The following is a 12,854-nucleotide window of genomic DNA, read 5'->3' on the forward strand; positions in this document are numbered from 1 at the left end:
CCCGTACCGGACCGGGGACCGGCAACGGGATCGCAAGCCTCGGTGTTGCTCCCGCGCCTCGCTCAGCCAGTGAGCGGGAGCCGGTCTGTATGTGGGATCCGAACCCTCGGACGGGAGCGCCGCCGCGCTTCCCAAGCGGCGCACTATCCAGTGCGCCACCGGGCCGGCCCCGAAACTGAAAATGTTGAACGAAGCTGGAAAACGTGTACACATGACTAGATTTCAAATCTTATGAGAAGCTATGGTAATCAAGACAGGGTGCTGCTGATGTCGAGAGGACAGACAGACAGATGAAACAGGACACAGTCCAGAAACAGACCCACACATGGTCAACCAAGGCAGCACAGTGGAGAAAAGAAACACTTTCATCAGATGGCGTTAGGGCACTGGAAATCCATATGCAGAGAGAAAGAACTGTGATAAAGAAAATTAATCTTGAATAAATCCTCATTCTATAGATGAAACCTAAAATTATAAAACTTCCAGAAGAAAACCTAGGAAAATTTCTTTGTGACCTGGGTTAGTCTAAGATGCAACACCAAAGCCATGATCCAATAAGAAGAAAACTGATGGATTGAACTTCATCAAGTTTAAGATCTTCTGTTCTTTGAAAGACACTATTAACAAAATGAACAGATGAGCACAGACGGAGAAAATATTTGCAAATCACGTATCTGACCAAGGGCTTGCATCCAGATTATACTGAAAAACTCCCAAAACTCAATAATTGAAAAAAAAAAAAAAAGTGAAAAAATATACAAAAGATTTGAACAGACACTTCACCTGGATGGCAGCTGCTCAACATCATCATCATAAGCAAATGCAAATTAGAACCAAGCAATACGCCACAACAGCATAAAAATGGCTAAAAGTGGGCCGGCCCGGTGGCGCACTGGATAGTGCGCCGCTTGGGAGGCACGGCGGCGCTCCCGTCCGAGGGTTCGGATTCGTATAACTTCGTATAATGTATGCTATACGAAGTTATTACGGTCCAAGGACTAGACAGGAAAAAAAAAAAAAATGGCTAAAAGTACAAAGACTGAGCACAGCAAGTGTTGGCAAGGGTGAGGGGCAACTGGAACTCGTACACTGCAGATGGGAATGTAAAATGGTGCAAACGCTTTGGAAAACAGTTTGGCAGTTTCTAGAAAGATAAACTCTGCCCTCACAGCCTGAGACAGCCATAGACAACATGTGACTACACAGATAGATGAGATGGCTCTGTGCCAGGGCGACTTTATTCATTGTGGTCACTGGACTTAGAATTTCACATCATTTTCACATGTCACAAAATACTATTCTTTTTAAAATTTGTTTTCAAACATCTAAAAATGTAAAAACCATTCTTAGCTGTGGGCTGTATTACAGCAGGGCTGTGGTTGGCTGTCCCTGCTCTTGGGTAAGTACCTAGGGCTGCTCCCATGGGGAGCAGGGAGAGACTCAGGCATAAGCCCTCTGCTCCAAGACCCAGGCAGCAAAGCCAGCTCCGGGTTGGGAGAGGTGTCTTCTCCCCATTTCTGCATGAAACACAGTGTGACTGGGCTTCAGCAAGACTGAGGAGCACATGCACAGCAGCCAGGGGTTCACGAAGCAGGTTTGGTGGGGAAGGGGGCCTTATGGGGCTAGAGGTGGGTGACGTTCACAGGGAAGGTGGGCAGGGGAACCCTGGAGGCCAGATCCATCCTGAAACCGAGAAGTTCCATCTGGATGACCCATCATTGTGCAGTGCATGGAGGTGTGACATTCCACTCCTCACCTGAACCCACGGTTGGGAGAAGCCTGGGAATCTCAGGGTCGCATCGTGCAGAATGAACATAATCCTCCTGACCAGCACTGGGGGCCTCTGCTCTGAGGACAACTGAGATGACAGAGGGATTGGCCAGTTGTGCACCTGGCCCTTTGAGTCTCAGATTGGTGCATGGTGATGACCCCAGCAGCTGGGGCTGGGGAACCCAGCCTCCCAGTCTTTGTGCTGGGGATCTTTGGGGTCATGGGACCAAAGCAGGGTCATAAACTAGCAGTTTGGGGCACGGGTAGAACTTACAGGTGTCCTCTCCTTGGGCTTCTCGGTGCTAACCACTACTTTGGTTAGAATGCCTTGCAGAGCTGTGAGTAGCATTTCCATTTTGCAACAGGCCCTGCCATTTCCTATTGCTTTGTTTTTGCAGGCTGCTTCAGGTGTTCACATTATTTGACTGGCCCCAGAAGCTATTTTCATGGCACAGTTTCGTATTTGCCCTCTGCTTTCCCTGAACAGTCTGAGCACCAGCATGAGGGACCCTGAATGCTTCCTCTCTGGAAAGCCAGTGCCAAGCTCAGGCCTGCTGGGGGTGGGGCTGCTGACCACCTGCTATGAAAGGGACCCTGATTGGGAACTTCCTGGGCAGGCTCCCTCAGGAGGGGCTCGGGTCTGGGAGAGGTGGCATCCTCTCAGCAGGGTGGGGCATATGAATCTGCTCCTCCTCTTCCCATAAAGAGCCCAAGGATGACTCTTCCTCCCCACTGTGTTGCAGGAGAAAAGGATTCTGGAGCGACGAGGGCCCATGGCTAGATCCCTCCCAGCTCCCCAGTGCCCTGTGCTGCCTCTGCCCCAGCCCATCACTGTGGACTGAAATCACCCATTTCCCTGCCAACCCCCAAAGCATCTGTGAGGGCCTCAAGATCAGAGGTAATGTCCTGTTTATTCATCTCCGTCTGCTGTGCTTAGCAGGGCCTGGTCCCACACGGGCACTCCACAAAAGCAAATCGAATGAATGAACGAATGACAAACTGGAACGAGGGCTCAGAAGTGCTACTAAGGTGCATTCTCAGTGTCTTGCCAAGGGAATGATAAATGGCCAGGGCTGAAAGTCCTGCTGCAGCTGAGCTTGGGCAGGAGTGCCTCCTGCCATGTGCTGTGCCACATGCCTGGGGACTAAAACTGTGAGAGCTGGAGATGGACAAGAAGACAGAAGCAAGGGGGATGAGAGAGACAAGGAGAGGTGGAGTGGGCAGTGTAATGGGAGCTGGGACTGCCAACCGGCCACCAGCTGGGTCCCCTCTTGGGACAGGCCTGGTCAGGGAGCAAGAGGCTTGGTAATCACAGGCACAGCTCGACCTTCCCAGGATTGGCTGCCTCACTGGAGTTACCACCAGCCAGGAGCACCAAGCCCTGGTTAAGACGTGGCTTTGGAGTAGGACAGACTGTGGCTCATGGCCCAGGTCTGTGCATCACTGCCTGAGGACCTCTAGCAACCCCGTGTAATCATTCTCAGCCTCGGTTTCCAAATCTGTAAAATGTTAACGATTATGCCCAATCCTATTGGAAGATTAAAATGGATAGCTTGCAATGCATGCACTCCTCTAGCCGGGCACCTGACCCAGCAGTGATGGTAAAGCTGGCCTTTCAGAGCGTGATTTTTAACCAGCCACCCACTGCAATTGGTCTAATCAAGGGCTGCCCAGCCCTCCGTAGATACTCCCGCCTGGAGCCGCTCCTGTTCTTCTGGTCCTCCCGTCACTCACTCATCCACGTTACACTCAGCGCATGTTCATTAAGTGACTGCTATGTCTCCACACTGGTCTACGCGCTGGAGATGCCACAGTGAATCATAAGCAGAAACCCCAGCCTGCAAGAAGCTTGCATTCTACTTTAGGAGATAAATAATAAATACAAAGTATGTCAGGTACCACTCTAAGGAGGAAAAACAAAACAAGAAACACACAGAAAAGGGACAAGGGAATACTGGGAGAAGTGTAATAGGGTGGCCAGGGACACCTCCCACTACGGTGCCACCTGAGAGCTGCCGCAAGCGAGAGTGAGCCGTGTGGGTGTCTGGGGGAGAGCTCTGCAGGCACAGGGACGAGCAAGCACAGGCAGGAGTCTGCTACCCTGGAGGCGACTGTGATTCCTTCCACACAGAGTGATGGAGAGTGGCAGGGAGCAGGTCAGAGAGAAAATGGGGGATCACAGAAAACCCGTCACCAGGGTGGCTCTACAGACATGGGGAAGGGAGGGCAGCCTCTCAAAACAGTCACAGAAGATACCAGTCGCCCAAGCCAGGTGATCAGGCCTCAGGCTATCTCACACCCTGGGAAGGTCATACCTGGCTTTGCCCAATGAGCCAGAAGTGCCCCTGCCCCAGCTGGCAGTGGCCCACTTCCTGGCACCACTTCCGGTCAGAAGGGTGACACATGTGGGGGCTGTCCCTTGAGTCAGGGCACAGTGCTGTTGACATCAACCAAACTGGGAGGCCCATTTCCAACCTCCTCTCCCTATTCAGCTGGGGGCAGGCCCTGGGCAGGGAGCCACGCATGCCTCTTCCCAGAACAGCAGCAGCCTCCACCAGGGAGAGATTCCAGCTGGCGGCTCCAGGCAGAGCCGAGGGCCGTGGTGGGGATCACTGTGAAAAATAACACAGATGGCGAGCTTCGCCATTTCCTGTACAACACATAATTAGGTTAGATAAGAAACTAGCTGTGTCTAAGTGCTATAAATGTCTATATTAAGCTATTTTGAAAGTGCCGAGCACTTTGACATTTGAGAGTTCAGAGTAATTGAGGTATTGAAATAAAATTGCTTCTGTTATTTAAAAGGTCATTATCGTCTTCAGCTAGATATATGAAGACTATTTTCCACTCTAGTGAGCCGTTCTCTCCTGCACAATTAGTATCGCTTGAGCAGAGGCCTGCTGGGGAAACTCCCACCACAGCCCTCGCCAGAGGACCAAGGCAGCCACGAAGTGCACCGAGCACCGGGAAGCCTCCGACACCCAGAGTCACAGCCACCGTGGGAGATCCGGCACCGTCCCTGCTGCACCTGCGAGGCTCGGTCCCTATGCGGGTGCTTGCTGTGCAGTTTTGGCTCATCCTGGCAAAAGTCTTCAAGGACATCATCACTGTCAGAACTTTGTAGGTGAAGAAATCAAGGACTGAGGCTGGCCATCCGCAGTGAAGCAGCAGAGCGTGGCTGCTGGGTCCAAGCACCAGCCCAAGAGGAAACCTTTCCATTTCACAGGTGAGAAAACTGAGACCCAGATTGGTTTAGAAGCCAGAGATAGCAGGAAAGTGACTGGAAAATGCTTGAAGACTTAAGACTTTTGAGAACGTCACCCAGTGCCTACACCCGACATGCCACCCCCTTGGCCCATAGCTCAGACAGCTCTGGCCTCCTTCTACCACATCCTGAACCTCCCCCAGCCTGTCAAGCCCTCCTGATTTTAGGGTTCCTCTCAAAGAACAGGAAGAAGAGTGGCCTCACCTGGGCTACTCAGGATGTACAGATTTAGAACGATGGTGCCTGGGATGGAGCCTCACCTTGGTGAGAGTGCTGGCTTACAGGACAGCTGGACACCCACATGCAAGGGACCCAGTGGGGTGCTGGTCACCCTCATGAGGATCCAGGGCCTCCCCCATGCTCAGGCTCACAGGGTGTTGCCATGAGGATCCAAATCATGGATAGGTCTCAAACTATGCTCTGCAAACATGATGACTGGAATGTTCCATCGTAAGAGCCAAACACTGCCAGTTTCTTCAATCCTCCTTCAAGCTGCCTCAACCCTCTACCACCAGTTACTGAGTTAAATAAATAGAATGTTCTTAATTACAAATTAAATACCTCATTTAGTATCTAATTTAGTACTAAATTTTATCCTTAATTATCATTAATATATCACATTTCTAAATGTCCCTCAAAGAGAACCTTGACTTCCAAAGGCATCTTCCTCTCCACAGCACGGGACCTGTGGCTTTCGGGAGGGATGAACGGCCATGGTAGTGAAACAAGGATCAGGGCACCTCAAAAGGCTCATGGAAAGATTCATATTATATTTCTTTATTTTTTTATTGTTATGAATATTCATGAGATACAAAGCTCATTGTCACCCCTTGTGCCCATGATGTGAGGGCCAGATTCATTCTGACTGTATACCCATTACCACAAATTGCATTTGTACCCTGTGTCCCCGACCCAATTATCCCCAACTTCCCTCCCCATCCCCCTTTCCCCCACTCCACTTTGTATCCCTAAGTGTGCTCCCTCCCTCTTCAAGTCCAACACACCACTGTGGTCTTTCCTTCCTTCTTTCTCTCTTAGCTCCCACTTATGAGTACACGTGGTATTTTTCCCTTTGTGCTTTGCTGATTTCACTCAACATAAGTTTCTCCAAGTTCATCCATATTGTTGCAAGTGGGAGAACTTCATTCTTTTTTATGGCAGAGTAGCATTCCATGGTGTGTATATACCACATTTCCCTTATCCAGTTGTCCATCAATGGACATTTAGGTTGGTTCCATGTCTTGGCTATTGTAAACAGAGCTGCGATGAACATGGGAGTGCAGGTATCCCTTCTACATGATAATGAGCACATGTGGTATTTATCCTTCTGTGCTTTGCTTGTTTCACTCAACATAAGTTTCTCCAGGTTCATCCATATTCTTGCAAATAGGAATATTTCATTCTTTTTTATGGCAGAGTAGTATTCCATAGTGTATATATACCACAGTTTCCTTCTCCAATCATCTACTGATGGACATTTAGGTTGGTTCCATATCTTGGCTATTGTAAACAGAACTGCAATAAACATGGGAGTGCAGGTATCTCTTGGACGTGATAATTTCCATTCCTCTGGGTATATACCCAGTAGTGGGATTGCTGGATAGTATGGAAGATCTATCTGTAGTTGTGTGAGGAACCTCCATACTGTTTTCCATAGTGACTGTACTAATTTCCAGTCCCATCAACAGTGCAGTAGTGTTCCCTTCTCTCCACACCCTCACCAGCATTTGTTATTCACCATCTTTTTGATTATAAACAGTCTAACTGGGGTGAGGTGGTATCTCAATGTGGTTTTAATTTGCATTTCCCTGATGACTAGTGATGTTGAGCATTTTTTCATGTACCTGTTGGCCGTTTGTATGTCTTTCTTTGAAAAATGTCTATTCAGCTCCTTTGCCCATTTTTTAATTGCATTATTTGTTTTTTTTACTGCATAAAATTCAATTCTATTTTTCCATGAACTTTCTAGAGTACCCTCATATTTATTAGGCACATGCTCTGTGAGAGGCCCTGTGCTGGGCAATGGAAAAAAGCCTCTTAAGAAACATGCATCCTTTGAAAGCAGGGACTCAAACAGATACTTGCACACCCATGCTCACAGCAGCGTTATTCACAAGAGCACGGAGACGGAAACCACCCCACGGTCCAGTGACAGATGAATGAGTACACAGAATGTGGTCTGTGCTTTCAGTGGAACAGCATTCAGCCTAAAAATGGAAGGAAATCCTGACACATGCTACAGCACGGGTGAACCTTGAGGACATTAAGCAAAGTGAAATAAGCCAGTCCAAAAGGACGGACACTGCATGGTTCCACTTACATGAGTTATCTAGGACAGTCAGATTCATAAAGACAGAAAGTAGAATGTTGCTTCCCAAAGGTTGGGGAGAGGGGCATGGGGAGCTATTGTTCAAAGGGGACAGAGTCTCAGTTTGAAAAGATGAAAGAGTCCTGGAGACAGATGGTGGTGATGGTTGCACAGCGATGTACCTAAAGTGAGTGCACTTACTGCCCCTGAACTGTCCACTTTAAAACGGTTAAGTTGGTAGATTTCATGTTACATATGTTTTACTACAATAAATCAAATAAAAAATAAAAATAAAAAAATAAAGAATTATGTATCCTAGTGGGGACAGGACTGTAGGGGACACAGGACAATATTAGAAAGCTCAAAGGATGGATACAAAGTAACCCATTTTTCTTTTGTCTCCCACGGGCTCTGTTTCGGATGTCAGCTTGTGAGCTGTGGAGTCACAACAGAGTCACTCAGGAACACACCGTGCCTGCCTGGACGTCACAAGCAGCAGCGCAGGTGGGGAGGTGGCGTCACTGGAGGGTGAAAGGTAACAGGAGCCAGAGGGGGAGCCAGGCCGAGCTGTGGAGAGCCAGGAAGGGTCAGAGGGCTCTGCCATCAGACCAGCTCCAGGGCTTCCTCAGAGAGAGAAATAAAGACATGTGCATTGAGTTGGGGGAAGAAATACAACACCCCAGGAACACCTTCGCAAACTGTAAGCGGCTCACAAACATAAGCGACAGTCGCAACCTTGTTCAGAGTTGGGATTTCATCTGGAGAAACAAAAATATTGCCCTTTTTTTAACCAGCTCAAGCCTGTACACATTAGTCTGAAACTGTCTAGATACTAAGGCTGTGTGTCTTCTTAGGAAGTTGAGGACATTTTCCACCAGACCAGAGACCTCAGCTGCGAGCTTCTGACCGAGGTGCGTCTAGGTGCTGCTGGGGAGTTCCAAGGCTGGGGGCGAGCCCGAGCTGGCCCCAGTCTGTGACGGTCCTGTGCTTCTCTGGACAAATGTGCCAGCTCCTCCTTCTTGTCCCACAGAGGAGGGGCTTCTGCAGGCCCCTGAGATGTAGACACCCCAGGACTCCCACAGGGCCTCCCTGGTCTGACCACAGCAGAGGTCCGCCAGCCACCACCGCCCTGTACCCACCCCCAGACAAGCATATTATTTCAGGCCAGTCTTTGAAGGAAACTGCAGAAGAGCTTCCAGGGGGATAAATATAGCACTGTTGTTTTGCTGAGTTGTGGAAGCTCTGGACAATGTGGTTTGGGGCAGAGGATTTGGATGCCTGGAGAGAGAAACAAAATCTATAGGAAAAAAGAAAATCCCTTCCACATGAGTTGTGGTTTTTTCGTTTTCAAAGTCACATAGTCACCTCCACTGTCCTTTGCATCTCTATGTATTGAGAAGCAAAACACAGCACTAGCTCTGTGACTCATGGCAGGAACAGTGTGGTGACAAAGCAGACAGGGGCCTGCTCTCGGAGGGGCTCACTGTCAGCCGGAGGGGAAGAAAGCCATCATTTAGTCACTCTGTTCCCCAGGGGAGAGAAGCCTGAAGGAGGACAAAATGCCAGGGAAGGAAATGCCAGGAGCTGGGGACCTGCTCTCAGGGGTCAGGCAAGGTCCTCAGGCAATGACAGGGGCTGACCCTCAGGAGCGACCTCTGCACCAGGCACGGTGCCTGTGTGCACCCAGGTCATGTAGCAGTAGCAGAGAGTTTCATCTCCAGTCCAGGCTAAGGACAAGCTGAGGAGACAGTCCCAGATGCTAGGCCTCCCAACACGACCACTCTAAGTCCTGGGCCCATGGGGCAGCTCTCTCCCCTGGGGTGCAGCCCCCTCTCAGAGACCCCACATGCCTGTCCCTCTCTGCAGCATCCACACCTCTGCCATTTTCTGAGTCCGATGTCCAGGGTTTGTTGTTATGAGCCCAGCCCTGCCCTCTCACCACAGGCAGACTTGTCATGCATGGGAAGGTGACTCTTTAAATCCTGTTGGCCCTGGCTATATTTCAAATGAGGAAATTGCAGGTCAGAGAGCTCAAACAACTTCTCAAAGACACACAGCAATGAAAAAGCAGATGCAGTTTTTGGTCCAGATAACTAAATCCAATGCTCATACAGCTGCAGAAAAAGAAAACAGATTGTGCATGAGGAGAACCAACTCCCGACACCAGCACTGGGGAATCTAGTCCTGGCTCCACTTCCCAAGCCAGAGAGAAAGGCTCGGGCACACTTGGTTAGTTCGTAGCCCGTCATGGCACATGGCACATGGCACAAGTGATCAAACTGCAAATGGAATAAAGGGACAGGGAGAGAATGGATGAAGGACAGGAAGAGGGAGATTTAGGCCAAGGTTGTGATGCCAGAGGAGAGGGTCTAGGGGACCTCATGGTCGGCCTCAACTCACCCGTCCTCTCCAGGTTCTTGACTCCACCACAGGAGAGACTTCAAGAGCAGAGTCACAGTAGAAAGTGAGAACAGGTTTAATGTGAATAAAAAATACAGACTTCACAGGGAAAGTGTGGCCTGGCTCCAGAGCCTGAGTGGTGACCTCTGCAAGTTTAATACTAAAGTAAGAAATATACACTTTACAGATAAAGTGCAGACTGGCTCCAGAGCAAACAGCAGCCCACTAAAGGCAAGTTGGATACAAAAAGTAAGAAATACGCACCTCCCAGACGAAGTGTGGGCTGGCTCCAGGAGAGGGAGCGACAGCCGCACCTTCTACCAGGATTCAGCTTTTATAGTTTGGCAGTCTGTACATATTCATGCTATCTAATGAATATTCAACTAAGAAGGTGGTTCCCGGTGATGTAACCTAGTCTTGCACATGCTCAGTTGGTCTCTTTTGGAGCATGCTTATTGGCCAAATTCTACCCTCAAGGATAAACTCCTTTCTACTAAACATGCTCAGCCACTGAGATGATGCAAGTCTGACTCCTGTGGTCTCAATCTCCATGTGCTGGTGCCAAAAAATAGGTGCTACAGGCCACCGCAGCTCAGGACTCAGAGGTGGGGCTTGAGTCCTGGGGAAGTGGTTTGAGACCCAGGGGAGTGGCCTGAAACCCAATCCCGCTGGGACTTAGCACCTCCTATCTTAGATGGATCATGAAGAGAATGCATGGGGATGCAGAAGGCAGAAGGGCTGCTGTGAAGAAGGGAGGACCCGTGGAAGGCAGGGAGGGCCGCAAGTTCTCAGTGATGGCCACCAGATGGCGCCGTCACCCTCGAGTAGCCTGGTTGCTGTCCAGAGTCTCCAGAGAGACAAAGATAGGAAGAGAATGAGGAGCCTCCAGGGCTGGGCACTGGGCGAGGGGCAGGAAACAGTGTGTCACTGCACGCCCGGGTCTGTGGGCTCAGGATGTCCCAAACCCCGAATGAATAATCTCACTGATGTCTCTTCCAGATAGTTACACACTGCCCGTGGTCAAGCTGGCTGTGGACAGAGGAGTTTGGCCATAAGCGATGGTCTGCATCTTTACTCGGATATCTGGAATGAACCATGTGGACAGGAAAACTTGCATAAATTACCAATCTTTAGAAACAAAACAAATAGAAGCTAAAAGTAAGCAGGCCACTAACCTCATTTCATTGGAGATGAGAATGTAGGGAGACTTTAAGGTAAAGAACTTTTCCCTGCAATGTATTTTTTTGCTCTTTCTGCATCTTGTGGTTGTACCAAAGTATCCCGCTGACCACAGCATCCATCCTAACTTCCATAACAGGCTATGAATGGCCTCAGTTTCCTCATGATGTAACAAGGCAGTCTCATGAGCTGGTTGTGAAGGAAAGCACGGCACAGCCAGCAACCCTTCCAGCTGTTCACTCCTTGAAATCCCATTGGGAATCCCGTGGCCCTTCCCACTTTCCAGGCGACCTCTGGTTCCACTGGGTACTGCAGTCCCAGGACAGAAGGGGACCCAGCACTTCTGCTCTCTCAGATCTGGCACTTTCCTGGGAGGAGGTCTACATGTGTTTATAGGCCAGGAAGACCCGTCCTAGCAGACTCTTGCCCTTCCACGAGGCTTCTGCTCAGCTGGCCACTTCCTCCAGCAAGTCTGTCATGACCCTTTTCCTCCTCTGGGCTCCTGGGCACTTTGGGATGACTTACTTCTTGCTTCTTCTATCAGACCACAATAGGAAGCACACAGATTGGCATGGGGAAACCCTGAGTTTGAATTCAGATCTGCAAATTGCAGTGTGGCCTTGGGGAAGTCACTCATGATGACACTGAAGCCATTTCTCAGAGCCATGCATTAGCAATAATGGTACTGGCCCTTCAGAGCTGCCTGGAAGCCCCCAGCACCATGCCCAGCACACAGTAAACACTCCAACACTCTGTAAACAGGAGCCATCCTAAGGATGTTTTGACCATTAACTGCTGTTTTGTGACTATGTGAACACGTAAATCAGTGTCTGACACAGTAGGAGCTCACCAAAGATTCTTGGAACTGAGTGCTGGCCTCTGAAATGCCTCTTGAATGAGCTAAGCTTATTGTATGTGATGATTCCAACACACTGCATGCTGACCCTGCTCCTCTCAGCTGGAGGCCACACACTGGACGTCTCCCAGCCAGACCCCCATAAGGCTGGGACACTCCTGCCCTCAGGTGGGGGGGAGCAATGGACAAGAGGAAGGGTGTGAGGAGCCGTGGAAAAGGACAGAGGAAACCTGAGCTCTGACCCCCGTGACCGCTACTGAGGCTTCGTGACCTAAACTCTCCTTTAAATCATGGTCTAATGTGTAAGATGGCAGGGAACAGAAGGGGACTTTAAACAGATGACCTCTAGGACCTCTTTTACTTACAACATTCTGTAAAGAGGTCCTGTTCCTAGACATCAAGTCACGGTCTTCTGATGACTGGGGAGACCCACGCTGCCACCTTGGGGCAGAGGTAAAATCTGTCGCCGCACAGTGATACCCCACTGGAGTCCCAGGCCCTGGCCCTGGTTGTCCCCCCATTGACGTAAAGAACGTGCAGAGGGACTTGCCTGTGGTATCCTCATGGTCAGGCCTCGTTACGCTCACCCTGCCAGTGTGGACAGACCCGCTCACCTCCTGAGGGCAGAAGCACTCCCTGCTCCACTGCCTCCGATGCAGGTTGCTCCAGAACTTGCCACCCTCGTGCTGACACAGGTGCTGCCACCAAAACCAGCAGCTGTGTCTGTGACATTGGTGGGAATGGGGACCCCTTCCTGATCCTCAGGATACTGCGCCAGAAGCTGCCAGAGCTGGAGCTGTGTGGCTGGCTGTCCCTGGGGACCTCGCCAGTGCCTGAGGCCTCTCACCACGGGCTCTGATGGCCACTGTGCTGTGCTGCAGCCCCACGCCCAGCACAGGCAGCCTCCTCCTGTAGCCGCGATGCCCACACCACATGGGCGCTGGTCTCCCACAGTGGCAGCTCACAGTCACCGAGTCCTGAGAAAACAGTGCAGAGAGGGGAATGGCGGGAGATGGAGCCAGAAGGTCGGCATGGGCCAGCTCACAAGGGGCCCTGGCCACTCCACAAGGAGGCTG

Source organism: Galeopterus variegatus, unplaced genomic scaffold (assembly GCF_000696425.1).
Source record: "Galeopterus variegatus unplaced genomic scaffold, G_variegatus-3.0.2 Scaffold1276, whole genome shotgun sequence".
Taxonomy (NCBI): domain Eukaryota; kingdom Metazoa; phylum Chordata; class Mammalia; order Dermoptera; family Cynocephalidae; genus Galeopterus; species Galeopterus variegatus.